The sequence below is a fragment of the Microtus oregoni genome, unplaced genomic scaffold (assembly GCF_018167655.1).
Source record: "Microtus oregoni isolate MIOR12 unplaced genomic scaffold, Mior012 000015F_ref0000493, whole genome shotgun sequence".
Classification (NCBI taxonomy): Eukaryota; Metazoa; Chordata; class Mammalia; order Rodentia; family Cricetidae; genus Microtus; species Microtus oregoni.
The window spans coordinates 39,489,037-39,496,649 of NW_024543074.1; the positions used below are offsets into that span (position 1 = coordinate 39,489,037).

General features: G+C 43.0%; 1 pseudogene; it reads right to left on the reverse strand.

Moving 5' to 3' along the window:
* Positions 1–6,393: 6,393 nt before the first annotated feature.
* On the reverse strand, positions 6,394–7,359 carry LOC121456966 (annotated as a pseudogene).
* Between the last annotated feature and the right edge of the window lie 254 nt (positions 7,360–7,613).

Sequence of the window (7,613 nt, forward strand, 5' to 3'; positions counted from 1 at the left end):
AAGACAAATATTTGAAATTCTTGTAACCTTCAAATATTGCCCACAACTGAAGTTAAATAAACTGCAAAATAGACAATTTTGGAAAACTAGTGGATTGTAATATGAACACTAACAAAACATAGGAAGAGTAGATTTGTTGGCTGATGCCTACTGCAGCCTTATCACTTGCAAGACGCATGCAGGGGGTTACCAATGAAATCAAGGCAAGTGTGCTGTGTGTGTGTATGCGTGTGTGTGTGTGTATGTGTGTGTGTGTGTGTGTGTGACACGTATTCATAACTTAGATAAAAATCTCAATACGGAAGTGCTAACAGGAAGCATTAGGTAGAAGCTGGGTGTGGTGTACACTCACTCCTTCAATCCCAGCACTGGGAAGGCAGAGGCACGTAGATCCCACAGTTAAAGGCTGGTCTGATATACAGAGCAAGTACTAGACAGCCAGGGCTGCACAGAGAAACCCTGTCTCAAAACACCAAAAAAAAAAAAAAAAAGAGAGAGAGAAAAGAAGGCAGAATTTTATTCCTCCATATATATATATATATATATATATATATATATATATATACAAGTAGAAATTAAATGATAATCAAACCCCTTGAAGAAGGAACAGCCTGTGCAGCGTCCACCCTGTGCCGTGCATTCTCTCCTGTCAGGTGGACTCACCATCAGATGCAGCTGCAGCCTGGGTCATATGGGCCAAGGGACAGCAGCTGGTTAAGTGTAGAAGGCACAGAAGCAAGTGACGTCATCCTGGCTGAACCCTGCTTATTCCTGAATAAAGAATCATTAATAACTCCCCTGTGGGTCTTTAAAGAAGTATGTAACTAAGCGAGCTGGGAATGGTGATTGAACCTCAGCCACAGCCTCATCTACTGTTCAGTTTGTTAAAGAGCAAAGCCATAGCCAGTGTCAGCCATAGCCTGGAAATCACCATCAAGTGTTGTGGATTATGTGTTTAACTAGGTAAAGATGTGTTACATTTGTTTATGCTGCCTTTGTTTAACTATGTAAAGATGTGTTACATTTGTTTATGCTGCCTTTGTTTAACTATGTAAAGATGTGTTACATTTGTTTATGCTGCCTTTGTTTAACTATGTAAAGATGTGTTACATTTGTTTATGCTGCCTTTGTTTAACTATGTAAAGATGTGGTGCATTTGTTTATGCTGCCTTTGTTTAACTATGTAAAGATGTGTTACATTTGTTTATGCTGCATTTGTTTAACTATGTAAAGATGTGGTGCATTTGCATTAATTAATTAAGATTAACCTGGGCTCAGAAAGGTGGGGTTAGCAACTAGTTGACAGGAAGTAGCAGGGAGTAGCTTAGCCTGGGATTTTTTAGTTGGGGTGGTGTGGAAGGAGAGAGGGTCCAGGGATGCCAGCTAAGAGAGAAAGTTCGCCAGCTGCTGCTCTAACTCTCTGAGCTCTCAGGTTTTTCACGCCAGCCTTTGAATCTCTAGCTTTATTAGAATGATAGAGATTAAGTTAAAGCTACCTTTAGCAGGAGCAGAACCACTCTCTGGGGGCACAGAATTCTCCCCAGGCTGCGACCTTAATACCCTGGGTGCTAGCATTTGAAATCACAGCCACTGTGGCGAAAGTGAAACAGCAATCAAAAAAAAAAATCTGGTCCACACGAGTCAGTTACTGTATTCCCAGGTCCTTGTACACTCCACAGCATTCTGTTCCCTCCCCACCCATCCCCCTGCCCACTGTGTGCGAGTGTTCACATAAACTTTCAGTAGTTTACATGACATGTTATCTTTCGCAGTATTCTTTTTTTTTTTTTTTTTTGGTTTTTTTTTTTTTTTTTTTTTGGTTTTTTTCGAGACAGGGTTTCTCTGTGGCTTTGGAGCCTGTCCTGGAACTCGCTCTGTAGACCAGGCTGGTCTCGAACTCACAGAGATCCGCCTGCCTCTGCCTCCCGAGTGCTGGGATTAAAGGCGTGCGCCACCATCGCCCGGCGACATGTTATCTTTCATAGGCATGGAGTCCAAACCTAGGGTTCAGTTCCCCTCACGAGAATGTTGCGGACTGACCCTGAGGCCCCATTCCTCATGTGTCATCGTGCCCTCTCACCAGCACACCACCCCTGGGTTCTGCTGTCAGTCAGAAGCCATGTTCATTAGAAACGCATTCAATTCAAATGTTTATTTCATTTTAATAGTGACCTGAACATTCGAATGATCTACAAGTACAACTGGTTCAGATGAAAATGCAAATATTTATTTTACCATCATCAGCTGGACAAAAGTCACAACTTCAGACAGTCACACCAGCCTAACACTGCAGACATCTGTGGAGGAAAGGAGAGAAAGGTCTTGGGGAGAGGGGAGAGTAGGGTATGGTGGCACAAAGGACAGAAGAGTGATGGGGAAGGACTTTGAAGTAGGGAAAGGGATGAGAGTGAGGGGGGAGAGAGAATAATTCTAAGGCCATAGTGAAAAGGTTTGCTATTCTTCTTTAGGTATTCCTATGGATGTACATGCTCTACACAGGAGACATGGCTCCCAGAAATCATGGATGGCCAGTGCCAGGTGTGGGATGTCTTTTGTTGACTTGTTTCTCAGGCCTGTCCTGCAGACTCTCAAAACTGCACAGGCTGTGGCCATTGCTCTTGGTTACCTCCTCAAACTTGATGGTAAAACCTTAATGCAGAAGGAACCCCAGAGACTGTTCACAGGTCATGGAAAAATCAAGTTGGTACTGACAGGAAGTGTCCCCTGCTGGCTAGCTTCCACAGTTCCATCTGCCTTGTAGATGGCTGCTGACTTTTCTGCCCCCGAAGCCTACATGGCACCTCATGTACAAGGAAAGCCAGTTACCAGGGAGGACGGTGAGTACAGCTTCGTTTCTCCATATCCTGTGAGCAGAATGTGTGGTGTCTTAAGACTATCGATTTTGTTCCAGTGACTGTAATACAAATATCCATGTTTTTTTCTGAAGTCGTTTGCACTCATAGATTGTTCTGTAATTCTCATGTCACTATTTACAGTGAAACAAGCATTCAGACTGAATGCAGTTCTAAAGAACATGGCTTGCGATTGACAGCAGAGAACAAGGATGATTTCACAGGGAGAGGGCAAGACGGCAGATGACGGATGGAGCCTCTGGGTCAGTCTGTTAGACATTAGTAAGGGGCAATGACTGTGAATAAGAAGCTGAACTCCAAACTTTGATTCAGAGTCTACACCTGTGAAAAATACTGAAAGTTTCTACAAACACACACACACACACACACACACACACACACATACACACACACGAGGGAGAGAAAGATAGATGAAGAGAGCCAGAGACACAGAGAGAAAACAAACTCCGAGAAGTGCCTCAGCTTTGGCCATGCATTACCTGACTTAGGTATCTCATGTTTGATATTTATCTACAATGTTGAAATTTCAGATCATTGTTAATTCTGGTTACAATTACACTTTTACAAATCTGGGAGGTTAAAGGCATAAGGAACTTCTGGAGGCATCACCATTACTGACATCAAGCTCTATTATAGAGCGACAGTAATTAAAACAGCTTGGTATTGGCATAAAACCAATGGAATTGAATTGAAGATGCTGATATTAATTCATACACCTATGAATTCTTGACAAAGAAGCTAAAACTTTACAATGGTAAATAGAAAGCATCTTCAACAAATGGTGCTAGCATAACTGGATATCAACATGTAAAAAATGCAAATAGATTCATATCATCCCCATGGATCGAAGATCTCAACATAAATCCAGCCACACTTAACTTTATGGGAGAGAAAGTGGGAAGTAGCCTTGAACGCATTCGCACAGGAGACCACTTCCTAAATATAGCCCCAGTAATACAGACACTGAGAGCAACAATAAATAAATGAGACCTCTTGAAACTGAGAAGCTTCTGTAAGGCAAAGGACACAGTCAATAAGACAAAACTGCTGCCATCTCTAAAAGATCTTCAAAAACCCCATACTGGACAAACCCCATACTGGACAGAGGACTTACCTCCACCAGATGTCTTTTTTACAACAAACACAGGAGAATTCCAAAGACTGGTTGGTTCTTCAATATGGTGAGCATCTAGTTGCTCTTGTACCAGCTGTTCTAAACCCTGCAACTTATCATCACTGCTTTACCCATATTGGTTTCTCACTTTCTTTCTTCCTATTTCTTACTTCCTCTTTACTTCCTCCTCTTCTTCTTCCTCTTTACTTCCTCCTCTTCTTCTTTCTTCCTCCTCTTCCTCTTTACTTCCTCCTCTTCCTCTTTCTTTGTATTTACTTTCTCTTACTTCCTTTTTACTTCCTTACTTCCTCCTCTTCCTCTTTCTTACTTTCCTTTTATTTACTTTCTCTTACTTCCTCTTACTTCCTTATTTCCTCTTTCTTACTTTCTTTTTACTTCCTCTTTACTTCCTCATTACTTCCTCTTTCTTACCTCCTCCTCTTCCTCTTTACTTCCTCTTTCTTACTTCCTCCTCTTCCTCTTTCTTACTTCTTCTTACTTCCTCTTTACTTAATCCTCTTCCTCTTTTTACTTCCTCTTTACTTCTTCCTCTCCCTCCTTCTTACTTCCTCTTTACTTCCTCCTCTTCCTCTTTCTTACTTCCTCCTTCTTACTTCCTCATTACTTCCTCTTCATCTTTTTTACTTCCTCTTACTTCCCCCTCTTCCTCTTTCTTACTTTCTTTTTACTTCCTCTTTCTTACTTCTCTTCCTTACTTCCTCCTCTTCCTCTTCCTTACTTCCTCTTTACTTCCTCCTCTTCCTCTTTCTAAATTCTTCTTTACTTCCATTCTCTTTCTTATTTCCTCCTCTTCCTCCCTCTTACTTCCTCCTCTTCCTCTTTCTTCCTCTTTCTTACTTCCTCCTCTTCCTCTTTACTTCGTCCTACTCCTCTTTCTTTTTTCCTTTCTTCCTCTTTCTAACTTCCTCTTTACTTCCATCATCATCCTTCTTCTTACTTCCTCTTTCTTCTTCCTTCTTACTTCTTCTTACTTCCTCCTTACTTACATCCTCTTCCTCTTTCTTACTCCCTTTTTCTGGGAGGAATTTACTTCCTCTTTACTTCTTCCTCTTTTTTACTTCCTCTTTATTTCTTCCTCTTTCTCTTCTTCCTCTTTCTTACTTTCTCTTTACTTCCTCCTCTTCCTCTTTCTAACTTTCTCTTTACTTCCATCCTCTTCCTCCCTCTTATTTCCTGTTTATTCCTTACTTCCTTACTTCCTCCTCTTCCTCTTTTTTACTTTCTTTTAACTTCCTCTTTACTTCCTCCTATTCTTCTTTCCCAAATCTTCAAATCCCACTTTTCTCCCCTTTCCCTTTTTATTTTTGAGGCAAGGTCTAAACAGAGCAGGTCAATTCCTTTTATTTATTCGCTTCTTTGAGACAGGGTCTCTTTGAGACGGGGTCTGGTTTATTGACTTATTTGAGACAGTGTCTCTCTGTAGCCCTGACTGTCCTGGAACTCACTCAATAGATCAGGCTGTTCTTAAACTCACAGAGATCTGCCTGCCTCTGCTTCCTGAATGCTGGGAGTAAAGATGTGTATCACTATGGTCCACATCTCAGGTTGGCCTGCCTCTGCTTCCTGAATGCTGGGAGTAAAGATGTGTATCACTCTGGTCCACATCTCAGGTTGGTTCTGAACTTTCTATCCTAAGCTTTTGGAGCCACTGCGATCACACACAGGCTGGAGCCACTAGGCCTGGTCAGGTACCTTACTTTTCTTGGTCATTTTAGGCATTTGAAATATTGTTTGTGTCAAATGCATTATAAATAAATAAATGGATAGATAGATAAATAGATAAATAAATAAATATTCGTTAAGGAGAGCAATGTGTCTGAATGAGGCCAGTAAATCAGAGATGGTCCCTGCCCCCTGACAAATCTAGCATGTTTTGTTTTCTTGTTTTATGAATTAGGGGTCCATCTACTGGTCATAGGAGGGAAGGCATTCCGGGAAAGGAGTGACAAAAATATAAGTAAGCCAGGGCAAAGTGGGAGCCTGAGGCAGAAGGATCAAAGTTCCAGGCCAGCCTGGGGTATATAGTGAGCTCCAGGCTATTGTTGGCTACACAGTAACCCCTGTCTTAAGGAATATCAGAGCAGAGGAAGAGTAGCCCCGTTTATTCAGTTACCTCAGTCCCTGTTCTGAAAGTCTTAGAATTATTCCCAGCTCACTGGATATGGTGCCCCCTGCTGCTAATCCTAGCACTTGGGAGGTCTAGGCAGAAAGATTCTGGAGAAGGTCGGCTTAAGGCAACCGTGCTCGGTGTTTTATGTTAACAAACTAGAGAGGAGGGAATCTCAAACACCAATCTTTACACCCACATAGACTCTTTTCATGACCAGCTTTGCAATATTCTGTCCAGCAGGCATTGCAAAACCAGATTATTAGCCCCAACATCCATCAACCCATCTGTCTCCTTAGGGCCCCCATGACTTCCTTGTTACGCAGGCTGTAGATAAATGGGTTGAGAACTGGAGTGACAATTGAGTAAAGCACAGCCAACACCTTGTCCCTTGAAGGAGAATGCAGGGAATGTGGCTGGGTGTAGGTGGAGAGAGAGGTAACATAGAACATACTGGCCACAGTCAGGTGGGAGGAGCAGGTAGACAGGGCTCTACTCTGCCCTTTCCCTGAGCGCATCTGGAACACAACAACCAACACACAAGCATAGGAAGCTAGAATGGCCAGGAAGGGGAGCAGCAGAATGACAAGGCCACTCATGAGGATTGTCTGCTCATATTGGGAAGTGTCTTCACACACCAATGGCAGGAGAGATGGAACCTCACAGAAGAAGTGGTTAACCTTCCTCGATTGACAGAATGGAAGTTGAAACACATACAGCGTGTGTATTAAAGCATTGAAGGAGCTGCTGCTCCAGGCACAGGAGACCATGGAGCAGCAGATCTTCCTGCTCATGAGCACAGGGTAGTGCAGGGGCCGGCAGATGGCTATGTACCTGTCATAGGACATGAAGCCCAGCAGGAGGGCTTCAGAGCCACCCAAGGTCAGAAACACAGTGGTTTGGATCTCGCAGCCCAGAAAGGAAATGGTGTTGGTGTCTGACAGGAAGTTAACTGCCATCTTGGGCACGGTGGTGGAGATGAACATCATGTCAATGATGGAGAGCTGGCTGAGGAGGAAGTACATGGGGGTGTGGAGTCTCCGGTCCAGCTTGATGAGGAGGACCAGTGTGATGTTGCCTAGCAGAGCTACTGTAAAGAGGATGGCGATGACTGTGAAGAGGAGAGCGTCCATCTGGCCGTACTGGAAAAGACCCACCAAGATGAAGTCTGTTGTCCAGCTGTGATTTCCCATTTCCATGGCTCAGACTGAACCATCAGAGCAGACACAATCTGGAAGGGACATGGTCTGATGAGGATTGCCCTCGGGGAGAAAGCAAATGACAGTTAACATATGAGATAGATTGTTCTGGAATAGCTCTAAGGCAATCTGTCTTCCATCCTGTGTAGTAAGCTTTTATATGTTGAGAAATACAGAATGCATGCATCAAATCAGGGATCACCTTCCCAACTCCTGCTCATTTCCCATGATTGAAGTCTGCAGATTCTTCCCTCTCAAAGTCTTGATGAAATACAAAGAGGAAATGAAAACACAGACTT